Raw genomic sequence first — 23,821 nt, forward strand, 5'->3', positions numbered from 1 at the left:
GCACGTGATGTAGCTATGCACTAGTTTTATATTACTTTATATTGGTTACGTGGCGAAATCGCGCTCTCTCTCTCTCGCTCTCGTTAATATGCTTAAATGCCTGTGCTACTCTGCTGAAATCTGTTCTGAAATGAAAGTGGCAGACTTGACGTTATTCGATATTGTTTTTAATGACGCGCGACTAGCATTGACAGGTAAAAATCAGATCTACCTGCTTAGACTGCAGACACGAGAAAGATCCGATTCATATCGGATAAATTTCCACATGAACAAGGCCTAAATCTGATTTGAGTAAATCGGAATCCATGTGATTTTTTCCTGCTTACACGTACATGGGCCATATCCGATCTGTGCCACATGGGAGAAAAAAAAATCGGAATTGAGTCACTTGAACAGTGCAGTGTAAATGCAGCCTTTGAAACCAAAATATTCCCATATTACCGACTGTGGTGGAGAGAGCATGGCCGAACACCCAGAAAGTTGGGAGAGCGAGTGGAGACACCAGCGGCTGGTCAGTAGCCCAATCAGAAATAATTAATAATACCTGTTTTCTCTAGTGATTGGGCCTGAGAGACACCTTCTTAAGGGAGCGAGAGAGACCAGTCGAATGAGAAAGAGAGCCGAGCGACAACCTGCACTCAAAGAGGTGTCGCAGAAACACTGACAGAAAAAAAATAAATAAATAATCACTTACCTTAACGCCGACCCTGTCTTCTTCTTCCCGAGTTTTAGCACCACTGTAGAACAGTTCTTTGTTGTGTGAAAAAGACAGGGTCGGCGTTAAGGTAAGTGATCATTTCATTTAATTTTTCTTTTGTCTTCACTCGCTCTCCCAACTTTCTGGGTGTTCGGCCACGCTTTCTCCACCACACCGAAATTCTGTGTGTATATATATATATATATATATATATATATATATATATATATATATATATATATATATATATATATATATATATATTATGTTTCTGCACTTTCCGCATAGTTTGGTTGCACAAATCTGATAGGGCAGAATGAAAGTGTGCTCACTCAATTGGAAAGTAAAACTGTCACACACAGACGGCAGTCATGCATCTGCTCTGAGCAGGGGAAATTAAATAATATACATTACATATTGCAACCTCTTGCGATTAGCTAATCGCAACATTTCAAAACGTTATTGCGATTTGATTTCGATTAATCGCACAGCACTACCGAGCACCGATTTCTTGTTATGGTGAATTGCAGATACCAAGTATTCTAATGCTTTAAGCTTAAGCAACTTTGCCATTGCATAAAGCACATTTTCCCTTTAAGTATGATATTTAAGTGTAGATCTCTCCTTACCTAAGATAATATACTAAGGATGTTTCATATAACTTTATATATCACCACTGCATATAGTCCTAAGCATGTCTCTTATAACCATTTAGTGTGGACAGAAGCCGCAGTACAGAAAATAATAGATAATATGCAGGAGACTTGCAGAGCTTCCGGGAAAAGACATACGGTTGGACACTAGATGTGGCTGGTTGCTCCGCTCACGTCACAGCAGCTCAAAACAATGGATATACAATAGTTGCAACAGAGAGACCATCACTCATGCAAGTTGTACCAATGAACTGTAAACAGTGGTCGCGTGTATTTTAGCTGCTGTGATGCAATCCCACACATGCCCCCACGCATCATTTACCTCCTCACATGTTGTAGCTGCTGCATGTATGACCCAGGTGCGCATGTGCCTCTGCTTGTAAACTCATGAACAAACCCCTGCGATCAGTTCATAAGATCGGCCGATATTGATCGGAGCATCCCTAAAAAAATCAGTGATCTACACATTCAAGAAATTTATACGCTTTGAGGTGACTCTAAAGAAAGTGTGGATTCAATTTATCTGTCCCCACATCATTTTCTTGTATCATTACCTCACATCTTGATGGGGTTGAGCTAAGATGCGTGGAAAGGAAGCAAGAATAGGGAAGCACGAAAAAGAATTGAGGAGCATCAACCAAAGAAGTGAGCTCCACACAAACTTCTACCCAAGAGTCAAAGCAACATCACATCTGAAGCTCTACCACGTTTTATTCACGTTTGATTTTGTCCTTACTGATCGTATTTTGGTGTGGTGCCCTTGCAACGGCATGTAACGAAAACCATGGGTTATAATATCCGATTAAAGATTATGAGGGCAAATTAGTTTTAAGTACACAGATACATTGTTTACAACAAACACTACAACAAATAAGAATAATTTAACCATCACCTCCCAACTATACCAACTATATCTCAAAAGTTTTTTGTAATTTAATAATGAAACATAATTTTACATTTAATTTATTGTTATTTATTATTGGTTTACTGCTGAGGGTAGTTCATTTTTATGCAATCTGTATCTCTACATGTCTGATTGTATAATTTAATATACTAAATGCTGCTACTTAAAAAGATTTGAAAGCTATATATGAAAATCAACAAATTTAAAGCAAAAAATTCCATGTTATATTAATTAATTATTTGTATTTATTTATTTTTGGGGGGGAGGGGGGAGGTAACTTGCAGTAGGTGTAACGTGCAGGACACAAACACTTCTTAATCACTGGCTCAGTGTGGTATTATTTGGTGTGTGTGTGTGAATGCTCTGTGTTCATGCTGACACACTGACCTGCTCTGATCATGTCTTTGCATATCTAATATGCGATTCTAAATAAATCAGATCTTAAAGAAGGGTTTTTCCTGCATGGAGAATGACAAGGTGGCTGCCACCATAAAATTTTGTACCAATCTGCCTTTTGAAAAAAATCAGGCAAGCAGTCATGGCGACCAAGAGACCTAATGCTCATGCACTGGTCATCTATTTAATTACATTTGATTTTAGCCTTGTTTAATAAGATACGGTTTTACTTGATAAGATGACAAGAATAATGTAAAATGTGGTTGTTTTTAATTAGCCATCAGTTAGTGATTGGGACACCACCTCCGCCTTATTTTTAGCAAGTAAAAATCCTCTCTAAAAGTCTGAAACCTTTAAGTTTCGTTTATGAGAGCCATTATGTTTTCATGGTGTTCTCCAGCCCATGGTTTTCCAATTTTTTTAATCAGCTGACCCTTTAAACATACAATATTTACTTAAAGTGCTCCCTGATATCTTAAGCTAATAATTCAATAATTTAATGGCACATTTGCATATTCATCATGACACCTGAATGATGCATGAATGGCCAAATGCCATGGAGATAAATAGGCACAAATATATTTACACTAATAATTAGGCAGACACTTTTACCCAAAGCAATTATAAATATTGACATAATATTTATAATTACACCTTGTAGATCAGTCTACATTACATCCTCATCTATGAACCCCAAAAAATTAATTAATAATATTATTATCAATTTTATATAGGTTGTGTTTAGTATTGTTGTTATTGGTGGTGGCGGTATATTACTCGTACAATGAAGACATGCTTATAACATAACACTACCATAAAATATCCATTTAATATTTAATAATGCATTTTTATAGGGGTGATGCAGTGGCGCAGTAGGCAGTGCTGTCGCCTCACAGCAAAAAGGTCGCTGGGTTGCTGGTTCGAACCTCGGCTCGGCTCAGTTTGGCGTTTCTGTGTGGAGTTTGCATGTTCTCCCTGCGTTCGCGTGGGTTTCCTTCGGGTGCTCTAGTTTCCCCCACAGTCCAAACACGTGGTACAGGTGAATTGGGTAGGCTAAATTGTCTGTAGTGTAAGTTTGTGTGTATGAATGAGTGTGTGGATGTTTCCCAGAGATGGGTTGTGGCTGGAAGGGCATCCGCTGTGTAAAAACGTGCTGGATAAGTTTGTGGTTCATTCCACTGTGGCGACACTGGATTAATAAAGGGACTAAGCTGACAAGAAAATAAATGAATGAAAACATTTTTATTTTTCACGACACATCTTAAACCTGTTTCTTTTGAATATAAAAGCTTTTAACATTTAAGATCTTAGTTTGGAGGAATACTTGTGAAATGCTTTAACCCCCTGTCAATTAAAATGGTGGTAAATCTGCCATCGTGTAAAGAACATTGTGTTCTCAAATGTACATCAAACCCACACAATATGCAAAGATTCGCTACGTTTTCTGTGAATAAAGCAGCTCAAGATGGGGAACACACAGGATGATCTTAATAACACCAAGAGACATTTTATTATCATTCTGCCCCATTGATTGATTTTTTTTCATTTAACACATAAATTAGCAGCTTTCCATCAGCTCATGAACCCCTGCAGTTCCCTCACGATCCCCCAGGGGTTCACCAACCCCCGTCTGGGAAACCCTGCCTGTCTGTCAGCTAATGCAACACCTCACAGCACCTGAAATCACAGCTTGTAGACAGGTGATATCTCTTTGTCTGCAGCATTCACACGAACACCATGTGCATTCTCTTTCACATACATCCTCACACTCTTCGGCCAATAGACCTAAACACTAGGGCTGCACAATATACTGCAATGTGTGGGATTATATTTAAGCAAGAGCCACAGCTTAGCTTGTCTGCAGAGTTTAACCAAAATAGAGTGAAAGTTTATTATTTGCATGTATTTTCAAGAGCTGTGTGGGCCTTTTAAGAGGAAGCAGAGGTTCCTAAACTCATTTCTGGAGGTCTGGTGTCCTGCAGATTTTAGCTCCAACTTGCCTCAACACACCTGCAAGGATGTTTCTAGAAAGCCTAGTAAGAGCTTGATTAGCTAGCCCCGGTGATTGGGGTTTGAGCTAAAATCTGCAAAACACTGGAACTCCAGGACCGAGATTAAAAATCCCTCATTTAAAGCATTCAGACAAAAGATATTGTACCATTTGTAACGTTAATATACTATAATTTCATTGAATTAATATACATGTTTAAATATAGACTGTGTGCCAGTGTTCATTTTGTTGAAGAAAATTATGACAAAAAGTTTTTGGAACAAGCAAGTTTTTACCAATGAAATCGAGATAAAACTAAAGAAAAATTAAGTCATGATGACGACAACTAAAATAAAAAAAATATACTCACTTTTTGTTTACTAATAAATAATCAAGATGAAAATGTGAGTGGGGGATGTTTTTTTGCAAAATATCCAATCATACAGTGTTATTTTTATTCATTCATTCATTTTTTTGGCCTAGTTCCTTTATTCATCAAGGGTTGCCACAGCACAATGAACCGCCAACTTATCCAGCATATGTTTTTTTGCAGCGGATGCCCTTCCAGCTGCAACCCATCACTGTAAACGGTGTTTTTTTTTTTACATTTTATTATTTAATATTTGCACCTTAATACTGTTTGACTCTCCAGAAAACCAAAAAAGCACTGTTAATTTCACTTCTTGCTATGCTCTATTCTATTTATTTCTGCTTATAATTTGTTAATAACATTTTATGCATTTTGCCACTCTTCTACAAAACAATCCCAATCACTCTACATTGATAAATTATTTCCAAATAAAATTTAGCTGTTTGAAAAGTTGTGAGAAAGCTATAATATTTGAAAATTAAGTAATAAAAAACTAAAATTGAACTGCATTTATTTTGGGCGAAGCATAACTTGCAGTGTAACATGAGGAAATATCCAATCATACAGTGTTATTTTACATTTTATTATTAAATTATTGCTGTATAATATGCTTTTATACAGCATATTATAATAAGTTTTTATAATAATGTGCTTTTAATTTCATTGTTATATTTAAGCATTATTCACTCTCCTAAAAAATCATCCCAATCAATCTAAATTAATGAATTATACATTTCCAAATAGAGCAATTTAAGTAATCTGGTGAAACTGCATTCATATCGCAATATATAAATTGCAGAAAAGCTAAATAGTGCAATGTCTGATTTTTCCAATTTCAAGCACTACTAAACACCTTTTCAAATTTGTGCATCTCAAGACATATTTACACACACCGGTCACTTTATTACACTTGTCTAACTGCTCGTTTATGCAAATTTCCAATCAGCCAATCACATGGCAGCAACTCAGGCATGTAGACATGGTAAAGAGGATCTGCTGCAGCTCAAGCCGAGCATCAGAATGGGGAAGAAAGGTGATTTAAGTGACTTTGAATGTGGCATGGTTATTGGTGCCAGACAGGTTGGTCTGGTATTTCAGAAATGGCTAATCTACTGGAATTTTCACGCACAACCATCTCTTGGGTTTACAGAGAATGGTCCAAAAAAGAGAAAATATCCAGTGAGCGGCAGTTCTGTGGGCACAAATGAGTTGTTGATGCCAGAAGTCAGAGGAGAATGGCCAGACTGGTTTGAGCTGATAGATTGGCAACAGTAACTCAAATAACTCGTTACAAGCGAGGCACGCAGAAGAGCATCTCTGAACGCACAACATGTCCAACCTTGAGGTGGATGGGCTACAGCAGCAGAAGACCACACCGGGTGCCACTCCTGTCAGCTGGTCTGAAGAGTCTTCTTTTTTGCTGCGACATTCAGATTGCAGGGTCAGAATTTGGCATCAACAACATGAAAGCATGGTTCAGGCTGGTGGTGTAATGATGTGGGGGATATTTTCTTGGCATACTTTGGGCTCATTAGTACCAATTGAGCATTGTGTCAACGCTACAGCCCAGTCTGAGTGTTGTTGCTGATCATCCTTGTATGACCAGTGTACCCATCTTCTGATGGCTACTTCCAGCAGGATAATGCACCGTCATAAAAAGCAGATCATCTGGTTTCTTGAACATGACATTGAGTTCACTGTACTCAAATGGCCTCCACAGTCACCAGTTCTCAATCCAATAAAGCACCATCAGGATATGATGGAATGGGAGATTCGCTTCATGGACGTGGAGCCGACAAATCTGAAGCAACTGCATGATGCTGTCATGTCAATATGGACCAAAATCTCTCAGGAATATTTCCAATACCTAAGGCAGTTCTAAAGGCAAAAGTGGGTCCAACCTTGTACTAGTAAGGTGTACCTAATAAAGTGGTGAGTGAGTGTATGTTTATCAAGTCAAGACTCTCCACAACCCAGGTAACGTCAGTTTTTATTGACATTTGATGCCCTGGATTTTAGGCTAAATTCGACCCACACACCTTTACCACAAATCAACAACACACTCAATAGATGATTAATATTTAATGAAGTCTGCACTAAAAATAACCTGCTTTCTGGCTGTCCTGCCATCCAAAGTTCCACCTCACATGAATCTGAGAAGCTAGTCTGCATCTCTGGGAAGCGAAAACAGAAATCTGGACTCAAACTGCGGTCTGTCTGTCCCTATCGAGAGAGGGAAGCGGTGTCTGATTGCGCCGTCTGGAAAACACCCATACACACAAGCTCTCGCACACTGAGCACTGCAGCAGACTGCCAATTAGCGAGGAACCGTGGAGGAGCAAGCGCTTCTTCGCATCTGAACATGTGTCCAAGTGTGTTTAGTCGAAGCAAAGTGCACCATCACCAGGGATTACCAAGTATTTGCTCTATTCTGCAGGCTGACAAAACAGATCTCATCATCCCGCTTCTGAATCACTCCTCCGTTCCTCTGCCGTTTCACCGTGTTCTTCTTCGGCTTTCCGCATCCAATTTTCACTCGCTCTCACTTTATTCACGGAAGCACTCACTGACCTCCTCTTCCCCCTCCTTCCCGCTTCACTCCTTTCCTTGTTCTCTCTCTTTTTCTCCTAGTTTGCCCTTGGCTTCATGATGCTTGCTGGAATCTGCAGTAATCAAGGTGACACACTACATACACATGCATGCCGATACATATGCCAACACATATGCAGAAAACAACCAACACGCCTTTGTATGTCCTTTGCATGCAGAATTGCGAAGGTGATGCAATGGAAAAAGAAAACAAACAAATATCGGAGGATATTACTGAAGCCATTGTATTTTGGGAACGATTGTACGTACAGTGATGTGCAAAATCGTTGCAGACAGAAACACACACACATGCTAAATGTAGGCAGACGGTGGAGTAACGGACCCCTTCACTTGCTCATCCCAAGGGACGACTTTGTTTTGAGTATTGCTTTGTATGTGGTGGAAATCTGTGTGCACATCTGTTTCATGTGCTGAGCATGTACTGTATATGAACAGAAAAACCTTGTGTGCGAGTGTGTGTCTGCATGTGTGCTCAGAGGTAAGATGAGGACAGGGAAGTGGGTGCTGTGATGACAGAAGCAAAAATATTTTCTCTGCTTGAGACCTAAAGGCTACGCACCTACACATACATGCTTTACGCATAACAACAGCCTCATGCACTCCCACAGCCTCATCGACAGGCCTCAACTACACCATTATGACTGTAATCTCATATTGTACTGGACCATTCAACAACTGAACTGTATATTGTTATGATAGAACAATCATTGGCAAAGATTCAATATGATGCCAGCCATAGAGGATTTTGAGGACAACACATAGACTTAATACACATAATTAGAACATGTACACATAGACATCACCTATATGCAATAAAATTGCAGCTTAACGACGTCTGTATATAATAACTTATATTTGATTGTAAAATCGATTAATTTGATTGTAATGCAATAATGTGCACCTTTTGAAAAGCTGCATTAAAACAATACTTATTGTAAAAATCGCTATACAAATAAACTTGAATTAAATTGAATCTATTTAATTTTAAGATCAACTATTTTAAAACATGGAATCTGAGGGTTAAAAAATTGATCGTCTTTAAAGTTGTCTAAATTAAGTGCTTAGCAACGTACATTAATCAAAAATTGAGTGTCGATATATTTAAAACTGAAAATTTACTAAATATTATGCTGGAATATGATGTTTACTTGATATTCTAATGTTTTTTTTTTTAAAGTAAATATTTAAACTGTTTTTTTTTTTTACTTATTTTACCTATACAATTGGCTATTGCCAAAAATTCATCTGTGCAAAATAAGACTGGTAACACACAAATGAAAATAAAATATACAATTACAATATTACGCAAATTGATTTTTAAGCGGACCAAATGAAATATTAATCAACAATGATGACACACATATTCATTTTATATATATTTTTATTTTATTTATATATACACACAGGGTGGGCCATTTATATGGATATACCTTAATAAAATGGGAATAGTTGGTGATATTAACGTCCTGTTTGTGGCACATTAGCATATGTGAGGGGGCAAACTTTTCAAGATGGGTGGTGACCATGGTAGCCATTTTGAAGTCGCCATCTTGGATTCAACTTTTGTTTTTGCAATAGGAAGTTATTGGGAATTTCACAAGAAAAAAAACAATGGTGTGCTTCGTTTTAGCATAACTTTATTCTTTCATGAGTTATTTACAAGTTTCTGACCACTTATAAAATGTGATCAACGTGCTGCCCATTGTGTTGGATTGTCAATGCAACCTTCTTCTCCCACTCTTCACACACTGATAGCAGCACCGTAGGAGAAATGCCAGCACAGGCTTCCAGTATGCGTAGGTTCAGGTGCTTCACATCTTGTATCTTCACACCATAGACAATTGCCTTCAGATGACCCCAAAGATAAAAGTCTAAAGGGGTCAGATCAGGAGTCCTTGGGGGTCATTCAACTGGCCCACGATGACCAATCCACTTTTTAGGACACTGTTCTTCATCTAGGAATGATCGGACATGACACCCATAATGTGGGGGTGCACCATCTTGCTGGAAAAACTCAGGGAACGTGTCAGCTTCAGTGCATAAAGAGGGAAACACATCATCATGTAGCAATTTCAAATATCCAGTGGCCTTGAGGTTTCCATTGATGAAGAAAGGCCCCACTATCTTTGTTGTCTATGGTGTGAAGATACAAGATGTGCAGCACCTGAAACTACGGATACTGAAAGCCTGTGCTGGCATTTCTCCTGCGGTGTTGCTATCAGTGTGTGAAGAGTGGGAGAAGAGGGTTGCATTGACAATCCAACACAAAGGGCAGCACATTGAACACATTTTATAAAACAAAAGTTGGATCCAAGATGGCCGACTTCAAAATGGCTACCATGGACATCACCCATCTTGAAAAGTTTGCCCCCTCGCATAAACTAATGTGCCACAAACAGGACGTTAATATCACCAACCATTCCCATTTTATTAAGGTGTATCCATATAAATGTCCCACCCTGTATATGTTTAATTAATAGAATTATACATTAAGATATTAAGTTTATATCCAATTTATTGCAGTAGAATATGCAAGCACACACACCTCTAAAAATGTTTTTAATAAGCAAACAAATGAACACTTCTTTACCAATACATGAAAAAAAATTCAACATGTAAACAAATATAATATATGTTAATATTTATAATAATTTTTTTTTTTTGTATTGGTAAAGAAGTGGTTATACCATTATTATACAATACCTTGCCTAATTACCCTAACCTGCCAAGTTAGGAATAATTACCCTAGTTAAGCCTTTAAATGTCACTTTAAGCTGTGTAGAAGTGTCTTGAAAAATATCTAGTAAAATATTATGTGTTGTCATCATGGCAAATATAAAACAAATCAGTTTTTAGAATTTTAATAACTCATTTCTAAAAACTGATTTATTTTATCTTTGTCATGATGACAACACATAATATTTTACTAGATATTTTTCAAGACACTTCTATACAGCTTAAAGTGACATTTATAGGCTTAACCATGGTATATAGGTTAACTATGCAGGTCAGGGTAATTAGACAATTTACTGTATAATGATGGTTTGTTCTGTAGACTATCTGAAAAAAAATATAGCTTAAAGGGGCTAATAATTTTAACCATAATTTTTTTTTTAATATAAAAACTGCTTTCATTCTAGCCGAAATAAAACAAATACGACTTTCTCCAGAAGAAAGAACATTATCAGACATACTGTGAAAATTCTTTGCTCTGTTAAACTTCATATGAGAAATATTTTTTACATTTAAAGGGGGTTTAATAATTCTGACTTCAACTGTTTATAAGTGATAATCATGTTTCTTTCTGTTCTATTTTACCAAACCAATTATAGCACCATCTGTAAGAAATATTCACACCACTGACTGGGAATCACTCCTATAAAGTGCAGTATAAGGTAAGTTGCTCTGCCCCAGTTGTGAAGGACTCCCCCGGTTCACAGCATCACAGAGCCTGTGTCTGACAGATGCCAGATCCAGCCACATGACACTTCTCCCGCAAAGCAAATCCCCCAAATATTCAGTGCAGAACACACTAACACACACGCACATACACAACCAATCCAAAATCCTTGTCTTCCCCGCTAAAAGCATTAGACTCTCTGACCTGAAAATGTTTCCGCGTTACACTGCAACAGATATGACATACCGCTCACCCAAGTGGAACACCGAGTGAAATATTTCTACGTAGCAGCTATTTTGGACCTACTAGACGCAGCTTGTGTGGTGAATCTCTTCAAATTCCTTCAGTAGAAACCAAGTCCGCAAATCTAACTGAAGCCATGAAATTTTAATGTCCTCCTTCTTGTTCCTTCAGTCTGTATACAAGCTATGCTCTATTGAATCTGAAACCTTGATGTTGCTCATGAGGGTCCCTGATGACGCGAGCCTCTTCTCCTCCATGTTTCTTGGCTTCTGTTCTTATTTATTTTCTTCCTGTATAGTCCAGAGGAAAAAAAGAGAGCATGGTTTCCACTCACTATACATGTTGCGCTCCTCTTTTCAGCAACAAGAACTCCAAAGACAGACTAACAAGTGTGTGTACATACAAAAATACACATATAGCTCTGCTGTCAGATGACGTCCTTGAAACCTCCATTCTGCCAAGATGCACCACTTTATAGAGCTACATCACAGAGTTTTGCTTTACCAACCAAGTTATGCTTTACATTAGTATGCTAAAGCGTTTCACTAACAGAGCATTACTGTGAAATACACAAATCGCTACACAGCAAAATATGGGGACCCAAAACAACTCTATGGGTGTTAATTTCAACACTTTGAAAGTGTCTCATGGGGTCCACTCAAAACAGAGTTAAATCAACACTTTCAAAAGGGTTGGCACATTGACACCGAAGTAAGGGTTAATTTTAACTCTGGGCAGAGTTAAAAAATGTAACTATATTTAACACCGCCTGGTGTAATATATTATTTTATTTAACTCTCTTGAGTGTAAATATGGTAAAAAGGTCAAATAGACTGTAAATTACAAAAGAAAAAACATTTTATTTGAAAACATTCACCACTTCAACAATTCATTCAGTTTTTAAAATGCAACAATGTCAAATATGCTTTAAATGTTTTATTAGTACAGACAGTATCAACAAAATATGTATGACCAGTGCTCAAAAAGGCTGTTTCAGTCCTTTGGTCCAAACTTGATGTGTTATCAGAGCAATTTGAAAGTTCAATATAGCGTCACTCATAGTTTTCTTCTGAACGCATAGTTTTCTTGTGAAATTGCATTTTAAACAACTTGGCGTGCAAATCTTTCACTTCAGGTGTTTCCTTGGTCCTCCATATCAAACACAGCAGTTTAAATGAAGGTACAAATGCTGTAAACTTGTGTGAAAACAAACTGGAGCTAGGAAATTTCATCAAGCATGTCCTGTGAATGAAGTGCTTCCCAGCCACAGGATGACCTTTTTATCCATGATGATGTACAGTAGTAGCTGCTGATCGCTCGTCTGGTGGTTCCCTGATGCACGGATATAAGGGTGAAGCTCATCTAAGAACTCTTCAAGACTCCAGCATGACTAAGAAAAATGTTTGAAAACAAATTGCAATCAAATTCTATGATATATTTAAAAGAACATTTAAAGTAAATAAAACATTCAAGAAATCTAAACTCACCTTTTGAAAATCTTCATGATGATCCACAACTTGACTCTCCCAGCTGGTTGAGGTGACAGGATATGGAAAAGTAGAAAAAACACATACATCACTGTTGGATCTCCAAAAACAATTAGGTTAACCACTATGACTAGAACTGGAAAAACAGGCAGCTGTCTGTCCAGAATCCTGAATTTAACACAACACTTGGAGCAAAATTTAGAGGATCTTAAAATCTTTTATATCATTTAGTGATGCTGATTTCCCCAAAATATTGGCCACAGTGTAAAAAATATTCATAAACTTCATAAACAACAGTTTTCTGTAAGCGTGTGTGTGCGTGTGTGCGCGCGTGCATGTTTCTTTACCAGATTCAACTTGTTAGGCCCTTTCAGGTCCAGTATTGACGCCACCTTTACTGGAGTCTAGCAGATGTTTCAGGTCCAAATATAATCTAAAATATTAGGATAAGCAAAAGAGGAAAAGTGCAAAGTAAAGAGCAAAACATTATTTAAGTAACAGTTCACCCACAATACAAAACTTATCACCTTCATGTCATTTGTTATTCTCTAATGCTCTAATACCCTCTCAGCTTATGTGAAACAAATACAGAACTTTATCAAACATACCTTCATTATTATCACCACATATGACCAAGAAGGTGTGCTTGGTCATTTCACCAACTCTGGAAATACACCATCCGTCTCTAATCAGCCACCGTCACAGGGTCTTGTGTTATTGTATAGAGAACTGTGGCTGTTAAAAAAAACAACAAAACATTAGTATCTAACACATATGCATAACCTTCAGATAAAAAAAGAGAGATGAACATCACAAAGTATGCCTCACACTTTTTCAGATATCTTTTGATTCAGATGTTGATTATTGATAATAAATCTACAAATGAAACCTGTATCATCATTAGGCTGCTCAAATATGAATCAGTTGATTAATTTTACAGACAGGTGGCTGTTTACAACGCACTAAATTGTCTTTAATAAAACGGAAATGTTGTGTACAGTACATGCTAAGTTTAGCCTATAGTTTTAAACACAATATCATGCGGGAGAAAAAGCTTGACTAAGATGTTCCTGACTACATAAATAGCCTAACTTACTAACGTCAGACATCCCGAGTTGGGAAAAGTAATTTTCGGGGGATACAGAGTTGATTTGCGGGAGGTAGGGGGAGAGATGAGAACCTGAAGAGCAATGGAATGAGTTGCGCGCGACGTACCTAAAGAGCGGTGGGGGTGACTTGCGCGCGACGTACCTGAAGAGCTGGGAGGGATGCGGTGGAGAGGGGTGTGCAAAGTGTTTAATGACCGGGCGGGAGACGCGCGATTTCCGGGAGATTATCATTCATTTGCCGGCATCTACTTGGGCATATGGGAGTCTCTGTGCATTTGCGGGATAACGTTAACGTTAGTCCCGCAACTTCCGGGAGACTTCTGTAACGTTAAATGTCTGAGAAAGTGCAAACGCGGTCATTTAAAGATATTAATGTTAACATTCCGACTTTAATGGTTGTCAACGCTTAATATAATTCAAGCGTACGTTATCACGCAAGTCTATGAACTAACGGTATACGTTACGGCCACGAATGAACCAGTTTAAAAGGGCTGCGGTGTTTAAAATAACCAAATTAACGTACACGAATAACAAACAATCATATGTTTTAGTCAGGAAGCCTTTTAGTAAGTATATGTTCATTTACTCACCAGATATGTTTTAGAAACTCTCCAGAGCTTATGGAAACCGTCCTGTGTTGCCGTTAGCATCCGGGCAGAGTAACGTTGGGCTAGGCTGCTCAGGGGATTCCCTCGCTAGTTTGCTTCGAATTAAAGGAGAAGTGTCGATTTTATTTTACAGATGTGTAACAACGCACAAAATGGCATTAAGCGTGACAGAAATGTGTTGAACATGTACATTTGATGTTTTTATGCACTATGTATGCGTAAGCATATATAAAAACATTCTTGAAAGGAAGTGAATAGTAATGCAGTTAAGCTAGATACACAAACGACCATGAATGAACCGCAGAAGATTAAAATTGTCACTCCATTCTAAAGTTATTAACTTAACAATATGTTTACAACTGTATTTCCTTAAAGAAAGTCAGTAAAATACCAACATTTAGGTAGTTTGACTCACCAGTTGCTGTTCTAAACCTCAGATGGAAAATGGCGTCTGGAAAATTCTTCAGTGACTGGGGCTGCATGAATTCCCGGATGTTGGAAATAACACCACCAAGTGTAAAAAAGATAACTCCTTGATTTCGCACTGAATAAAATCAATTCTAACTCTTATTATATTCATTTATCAAAATCTAACTCTTTAACGTCAACACTTTACTCTGAAATGCTTCAACACCGAGAATTTAACTCAGATGAATTTGCTGTGTACTCTGCCAAGCGTACAGTAAGAGTCAGTGCCTAGAGGGCTCGTTCTAATGTAAACCTAACCCAGCTTTCCTTTAATAATTTTGTCTTGCGTCACATTAGCCAGCATTCATCTTTATTCATCACTACTTCCCTCCTCCACCCTTCCCAGATCTCGTTTGATTTAAGCCTGAAACAAGACATCAGGCTGATGCTCAAACATTGAGACGCTATAAAAATTCAATCCAGGAAATTTACAGCATAAACCATGAGCCTGGATCATCCACACGCACGCAGACAGACAGACTGGAGTAAAGCCCAAACCGAAAAATGAGCTTTACATGGGAACATCTGTCAGAGTCTAATCAGAAGCACAGTAACACACCGTCTGTCCAATACACTCACAAATATTCTCCTCAATTTCTCCTCTAATAAATCAATTGAAGTTATCTTTACCTTCACAATTGAACTTCCATTCTCTTATTTTTCTGATGCAGTGTTTAAAACTATTTGCTTCTTACCTTATTACGCTCATTATGATGATCCCCTTTAGATTCTTTGCTCATTTCTCTCTCTCTGCATTTAACATGCTGTTGTCAGAAGCTCTTTCATCAATTTAACAAAAAACAAATTAATGGGAGCTGAGAGATGGGGTTAGTGAGAGATGAAGAGGATGGTAGATATTCTTTAAGCTGCCACTAGAAGTCACTCTCACTTTGCTGCATATGTTTGAATACACTTGCTATGGTAGATTTTAGTGTAAAGGGTCTGTGCTGAAAATAAAAATAATAAAAACGTCAAATTTAGACAATAATAATAATCATTTCTATTGTTTATCATACAATATTATATTGATTTGCTCAAACATAATTCAGCTAAATGTTTCATGGCTTACATTGAGATGCATAAGATTAATTAAAATGCATGTGTGACTGTTAAGATGCAGGTAATGCAACCTTGAGTTGTACATGCGAATCACTCTCTACTCCCACTGCAAAAAGTGCTTTTCTTACTTAGGTTTTTTGTCTTGTTTCTAGTCCAAATATCGAAAAATTCTTAAATCAAGAAGCATTTTCTAGACAAGAAATGCAGTGTCTTGTTTTAAGAAATAACATGCCAAAATTAAATGAGTGTTTTTTTTAAAAACAAGCAAAATAATCTGCCAATGGGGTAAGCTAAATAATCTTGTTTCTTCTTTCGACATAAGATGTTTTTGCTTACCCCAATGGCAGATTATTTTGCTTGTTTTAAGGAAACACTCACTTAATTTTGGCTTATTAATTCTTAAATCAAGACAAGTTTTGCTTGTCTAGAAAATACCACCAAAGTAAACCATCAGACTTATAAATGATTCCAATAAAACCGCACGCTTTTATGGCTTTGTATTTTCAAAAAAGGACACTTGGAGACTCCAAAAGGTCACCTAAAAGCTGATACTAATCCATATATAATTATATATGATTTATGTATGTGCATGTGAATCTGAGAATGTGTGTGTGCATAACATGTTGCCCATGTATATTATGTGTGTGATGTTTCCAGTGCGCACACACATTCTCATATCCATGATAAAAAAATGAAAGCAGACACAAACTGGCTTGCAATATTTGCCCACAAATAGCAAGCAAACATCAACCACTAACACACCAACACAGCACTTATTTAAAAGCATCGCTCCCTGAAGGGTAACACATAACTGCTTGATTAATTGATAGGCTGATTGATCTGACTCAAGGTCTTGTCATATATTCTTGAATATTTTCAAATGTATTCAGTGTCAAGAAAGATGACTGGGGTGTCCGCTTGGCTCATTTACTAATATATCCGTACTTAGTGATCAAAATGAGCAGAGACATTTGCTATAAAGCCTTTTATGGAGGTTTTCACAGCCCCCAGACAAGGTGGGGCTGGTCTCCTCATGTCTGCAGTGTAAGTACTCCAGTCTACACCTCCGAGCCTAACTGGCTTCCCCCGCGCTCACCCCGCCTCTCGTGTTTTTAATACGCGAATAATGTTGCTCAGTCTAACTTGGTGTTAATAATCATTACCGGGAATACACAAGACGGATCCGTAGACGTCCAGGTTCACGCCACAGACATACACGCGCGCGCGCGCACAGCCACGCCCCCAAATACTATCACGACTGTAATAAAATTGGCTGCAGTTGTAGCTTCTGGCACGTGCCATTGGCATTCTGATGCCACCTTCCCGCGCCGTACATGCAGACATTACGTGAGACGAATATTTTTAGAGGCACTCCTCGCTACAACAGACCAGGTTACCCAGGGTACACTTGACTATGAATGAATAATAGGAAAAAAAATAACATATTAAACATTATGTCTGCACCGTTTAACATAACCAAAACTACCTAATAGAATTTCTCACAGATTGCCATGTTTAACACAGAGCGGAGTCTAAACTCTGGGGTGCTCAGCACCTGAAGACGCTCCTGTAGACGCGTCACTTATACACGCTCAGATGAACACAAACCCGCTGCTTCACACACACACTCTCTTACATCCTTTACGGACTCAGAGGGGATTTGTGGAGGAAATATGGTTGAAATATAATTGAAAATGGTTTAGGCTAAGCATAGTCATCCGAGACAGATCTTTCGTTTTAAACTTGCAACTATAGCGATTAAAAATATATAACCTGCATATGATACATATAGATGTCTGAATTTACAGGACAGCTGTTTCCAAGGCAAACGATGATCTCAAAATACAACACAAGCCTTAGGTTGTCAATGAAAAATGTTTATATGTTGGTATAAACACTTGGCGTTTGGTCAATTCCTCTGTGGGAGATCGTATTGCTAACCATCCCAGATGTTTGCAATTATATTTCCACACACAAGTCAATAGCAATATAGGTCGAATTTCCTCACAATCTGTATGATTTAAACACACCGCCTTCAGTGTATACGTTAAACAAATGGTGCAGAAAAAGACTGACTTACATAAACGGCGTGAAGTCGAATTGCAGAGGACAAGTACGTAGTAAAATCAGACAACAACAAATCCACGCCGGTCTGCTGACGATGACATTGCCCTCTTCATAGAGGAAAGACGGAGCTGACAGTATTTCCAAACGTGTCATGAAAGATTAGACGCAAAATGTACGTCGGGAGACCGAGCATCAGTGCGCTGACGGCTGACTGCTTTTTGTAAACAACATCCTCATCCTCATTCACCCTCCGCGCGGTGCTCGATGAGAAAGCGCTTCGCTATCCATGGTGCAGTTCACTGCGACGTTACACAGAGAGAGAGAGGGAGAGAGAGAGAGAGAGGAAAAAAACATCCGTTCAAAGCAGGCCCATAGAACCATTCACAAATGCGGTCTGTTGGTGCCTGTACGCTAACCGAGAAGCGGCTTCACCGTAAAAGCCCGCAGATAAACTGATATGTCGGCGGCGGCGCACTTCGCGCTGATATTAATAAGGAGGATATTCTTCCTGTAGAGCTGGTCGGTCACCGGAGAGGCAGATGCCGAGCCGCTGATTCCGTTGTGATGCGCGCAGAGCTCTCCTGAAATGACGTTGTATCGGGCTGCTGTTTTTGTGAAGGGAGACATTTTCTGCCCTCGCCATAGTAAATATAAATTCCACCGACTGTTGTCACGCCGTTGTTCCGTTCACATTTTTATTCCTGCCCTCGCCTCCACCTTTCTGACAGCTCAGTCGACGCACGTATTTACAATTTTGACCGCGTTGGCTGTGTGCAGACGTAAGCAGTCTGTCAGAAAAAAGCGCGCCAACGAATCCTATCCACAACAACACTGAGGCATTTCTGAATATTCCATAGCATATTTTTATCTGAACGTTTATGTCTCTTTTCGCGTACACACCTGTATCTGGCCTATTTAAATTTAGCACCCGGGCATTTTTAAATGTATATCAGCTTACTGTCAGTCGAGTCACCTGCACCTGAACAGATACAGCACTTATCCACACAATCTACTATCTATCAACAGCAAGAACTCCTCATTATTGATGACAGGCCTGCTTCCCCCAAACCCAGCTCTCCCTTCTTTATATCACTCTATCCCCACACTTCCATCACTTTATTATTAGATGCACCTCTCCTGCATGTGCTATATCCATGCCTCAGAGTGAGAAAGCGCTGTGATTTGAGCAAGAGACAAGCGATGAAGGAGAAATGTGAGAAGTGAGACTTGACATGGAAGACAAAAGATAAAAATAACAGTGAAGTACTCACACTTCAGGATGGCATAGAGTCATCGTGTCATCACACATTTAATTGGAGTAGCTCATGCGCATACGGCATGAGATTGCATCACAGAAATAGTCGGGAAACTAGAATATAAACCATTGATTAGTAATGAATCACACATTGCCTTTGCACAAAAGAAGAACTTGGAATCACACTGAAAAGAGCATTTGCTGCCTCACAACATCAGCTGAGTAATGAGCAGACATGGGAACACCATTGTTGTCATTTGATTTAATCCAGATTGTTTCTCGTAATCTGTGACCAAGCTGAAAAACAGAAGAGCCCTGAACTAGTGAGGCTCTCAGCAGCTAAATATTGGTTAAAGTATTATATCAGAGGCCCAGATGCAAATTAGAAGTGATAAAAGTTGCGAGTTGACACTGCAATCAAGGATATAGATGGTGCCATGTTGGTGACTAAGTCTAAGCCTTTCACAGCTGTTTTTATCTGCGTTTAATTAATCGGTTGTGTCTAACATTACTAAAGTTTTTCAATGAAATGCATATGTAAGCTACTATAAATTTGCATTTGTTACTCCCTTGCCGGATATTTATATAGTGGGTATAAACGACATCTCTCATGCCTCAGACGACTGTTCGTTTTTTTCACTTTGGAGAAGTTCTGTTTACATGTACTACAGAGGTTGTTTTGGATGTTGGCACTAAAAATAATAGGAAAACCCAACTGAGGTCTAAAATCTTAAATGACCTCATATGACCTCAGAATTATACCTAGATGGCACAAATCATTATGTTGTTGCCATTTAAATGACAACTTTTGAAGCTAGAAAACTGGAGCCATGTGACTGATCATGCTGCTACCAGAAATGGTTTCACCACAGAAGTGTTGAAACAACTATAAAAATTATTAAAATAATAAACCATTATAAAATAAATAAATATTTAAAATTTACAATAATAACACTCAGTATAAGTTCTTTGTGACTTGCTATGTCCATATGCAGGATACGAAGGCATCTGCTAAATAAAACTTGATAGTTAACTGACTTTATAGTTGACTTGATAGAGCAGTTTCTGTCACACCAAGTAAATTGATACAACTGAGATCATACAGGTTGCAATATTTCAGTTTTTTTTTCCAGGGAAAAACTCATCTGTGTCCTATTCTGTATATTCCTAAAGCAAAAATAAAAATTCAATATACAGCGGTGTGAAAAAGTGTTTGCCTCATGGTTATTTTTCTTGCATGTTTTATTTATTAATTACCTTCGGCTTAGTCTCTTATTTGTCAGGGGTTGCCACAGCGGAACGAACCGCCAACTAATCCAGCATGTGTTCTACGCATCGGATGTCCTTCCAGCCACAACCCAGTACTGGGGAACATATCTACACTCGTTCACACACACACTCATACACTACAGCCAATTTGATGTCTTCAATTCACCTATAGCGCATGTCTTTGGACTGTAGGGGTAACCAGAGCACCGTAGAAATCACAATCTAGAAATCCCTTAAGACCTGCCTGACAAAATGAATAGACCAAAAGATCCTCAAAATCTAAACATCTAGAGGTGTGGCCGGCTGACAAAAAATATTCCAGGAGCACCGCGACAACTCATACAAGAGGTCACAATAGACACTACAACAACAAAAAAACTGCAGGCCACATTTAATTTCCTGACGTTATAATCAGACCCAAAACCCAGCGATATTGAGGCCCACTGCAACATGATGTAGGAGTGCGGTTTTTCCTACACCACTGAATTGATTGACAGGCGCCATGTTTCTATAATAACATGTATTTACAGAACATTTTTCGCAAATAAAGTGGGATTTAAACATGTTCGAACTCTAACTCTCTACTGTAATTTTTGTTTAAAAAGTTTTTAATGCAGAGTCATACCTGACAACATTGGGATGTGAAAAAAAGGGATATGCCACCCATAATAAGGGATTCCATCGAGCCCCCCTTTAAAAAATCCCCAAATTACTAAATATGTTAATTTGGAGCTGTTTCGTTGTAAATAAACAGTTAAATGGTCAGTGATGTTTTATTATTATTTACAAAATAAAAATAAATAAATATATACATTAGGAACAAATACATTAGCAAACAGGTCAGCTTATTAAAATAATAGCAATTATAATGAAATAGAATCAAGTTATCAAATCTCATTAGCCGTTTCTTCACTGTATAACTGACACATTCTGATTAAAGAGCAACGAATAAATCTCTTATTTATATAGATTTAGTTTGATTTCATTAAATAAGAGGTGTCACTTTAAAAATGCACACATCTAACGTTATAATGAAAGCATCTGACTGTTTCCTAACTGTTTTTTCTCATTTAGGACGAAATTACTTGTGTTTAAAAAACCCCCACCAAGATCAACATCTTTAGATATTACCTGTTTATGTCTGTTGAAACACACACCCAAAACCCAGACTTTCGCTCCGCTTCAAATCACGAGTGCGGAATCCGTTTTGGAAACAGCGTCTATTTATCACCATGGAGCTCATCAGCTGACAGTCATGTAACGCTATATGACTGTTTTGAGGATTGCATATGAAGGGGTGACGAAATCTGAAGGGAATCGCGCTGTTTTTATGTTTATTTCAAAGTGTTTTCATGCCCAAACAAAGCAAAAGCACAGAACAGACTCGCATTTAAGAGCAAGGGCTGGCCCCTGGTGGTTCGGCAGTATGGGTTGCATATAGGGAGGCTCGACTCTTTAATGTCTATCTGCCATCCTTCAGTAAAAAGACTGAAAATAAGGGGGAAATATGGAAAAATACCTCTACGGGATGATAGCAGGATAAAACTGTAAAATACGGGAGAATCCAACGGGAGGGTTGACAGGTATGAGCAAACCATGAATGTTTGTAGTAGAGTGAGTAAAATAGCCATGTAATTCTTAACCTCTATAAAGACCATGGCCACATGGTGTCAGTAACACGTATGTGTGTGTGTACTAAACAGCATTTGTGTGTGACTCATTTCAGAAAGGCTTGAATAAACTCCACCACAAATACATGAAATAAACTTGATATTTTTGACTAATGAGCTGTATTTCAGCTTCATCCGAGTCTGTCTCTATTACTCTGCTGTTTATCTGACATAAGGCATGATGAAAAGTATACACACATGTGGGAGTGGTGGGCAGGGAGATGCTGTTCATTTGGATTTAAAGCCACAGATATAAAAACAGATACAATGTGTTCAGACACTAAAACAGGCTGATTCTAGAGGCTATAATAAAATATCTGATGGTATTTTGAGCTGAAACTTTACAGACATTCTTTGGACACCAAACGTTTATCTCTCATCTTGTAAAAGGGGTAAAATAGGTGCCCTTTAAAAATTGTGGTCAGTTTGACTGATGAAAATAAAAGTTACTTTGATTCAACTAAAACCAGTTAGGAGGCAAGAGTTTTTTTTTTTTTTTTTTTTTTTTTTTTTTTTACAGTGTAGGACATAGAGACCTATGTTGATGATGCATTTCTATATAATGATCACAGTATGTGCAGGTATGTAAAGGGGCAAACTTTCAAAATTTAATCTTTCGGGAAAACTTCAAAATTATCACAGATGGCCCCTATGCAGTTGGCATACCAGTTAAGAAATATTTTTAGATTCTATTGAACTGCCTCAAAGAAATTTTAGGATGTCTTTTAAAAATATAGTTACATGAGTCTTGCATAGTTTAAAGAATCTTGCATTTATTCTTTTATTCATTTTCTTTTAGACTTAGTCCCTTTATTAATCCGGAGTCGCCACAGCGGAATGAACTGCAAACTTATCCAGCACATGTTTTACGCAGAGAATGCCCTTCCAGCCGCACCCCATCTCTGGAAAAATCCTGCATTTAATAAAAGTCTATTAACGAGCACTGTCGTTAATGTAAACACCACAGTTTTTTTTATCCAATCAGACTTGTTTTCAGGCGGACTGGTGCCATATGCATAAAACATTTAGCCACAGGTCTGTGGGGGGTGTTTGGTATGATGTCAACATGTGTAAACATGCAGCTGGATTATTGCCCCTTAGGTTACATAGTTTTCGCATAAACCTGCTTTCTGTCAGCGTATTATGTGCATATACTGTATTAATGTGTTGTGTTCTCACATTGAATTAATCCCACATTTTAAATTTGAAGTCCATGAATAGGAAATCATTTAACTTTGAAACACCCTTAAAAGCAAAAGCAAATGGCAGTGATAAATAAACTGTAATATATAATTATTTTTTTAACTCCAGGGTGGAGTATTTTTCACAACATCTGCAGGCACAGCTCTTAAGTGCCTTTAAAAGGGCTGCTATTTACTCATATTTTCAGCAGTATTAGAACACATACTTTTACTCTACTCTTACTCTATATATTTTGGCAAATTATGGTATTTTTACTCCAGAATAATTATTCTGTACTCTTTCCACCACATAAACCAATCACATAAAAATGTGTTGATGCCAAATATAGCTTTTAACTCACTGACTATTGGGTTCATTCTTTGA

At 38.0% G+C, this 23,821-nt stretch overlaps 1 protein-coding gene across 2 annotated transcripts in view; it reads right to left on the bottom strand.

Annotated features, from left to right (window-relative positions):
* nyap1 (neuronal tyrosine phosphorylated phosphoinositide-3-kinase adaptor 1) overlaps nucleotides 1–22,013 on the bottom strand; it is a 79,336-nt gene extending 57,323 nt beyond the window's left edge. Inside the window, exon 1 of one of the 2 annotated variants that reach the window (XM_073951156.1) lies at nucleotides 21,717–22,013. The gene's annotated coding sequence lies outside the window, so the exon portion shown is untranslated. Of the gene's footprint in view, nucleotides 1–18,074; nucleotides 18,328–21,716 lie in introns of those variants that run through there. The other variant, XM_005165381.6, reaches the window with a different exon arrangement.
* Between the last annotated feature and the right edge of the window lie 1,808 nt (nucleotides 22,014–23,821).

This window comes from Danio rerio, chromosome 5, assembly GCF_049306965.1.
Source record: "Danio rerio strain Tuebingen ecotype United States chromosome 5, GRCz12tu, whole genome shotgun sequence".
NCBI lineage: Eukaryota > Metazoa > Chordata > Actinopteri > Cypriniformes > Danionidae > Danio > Danio rerio.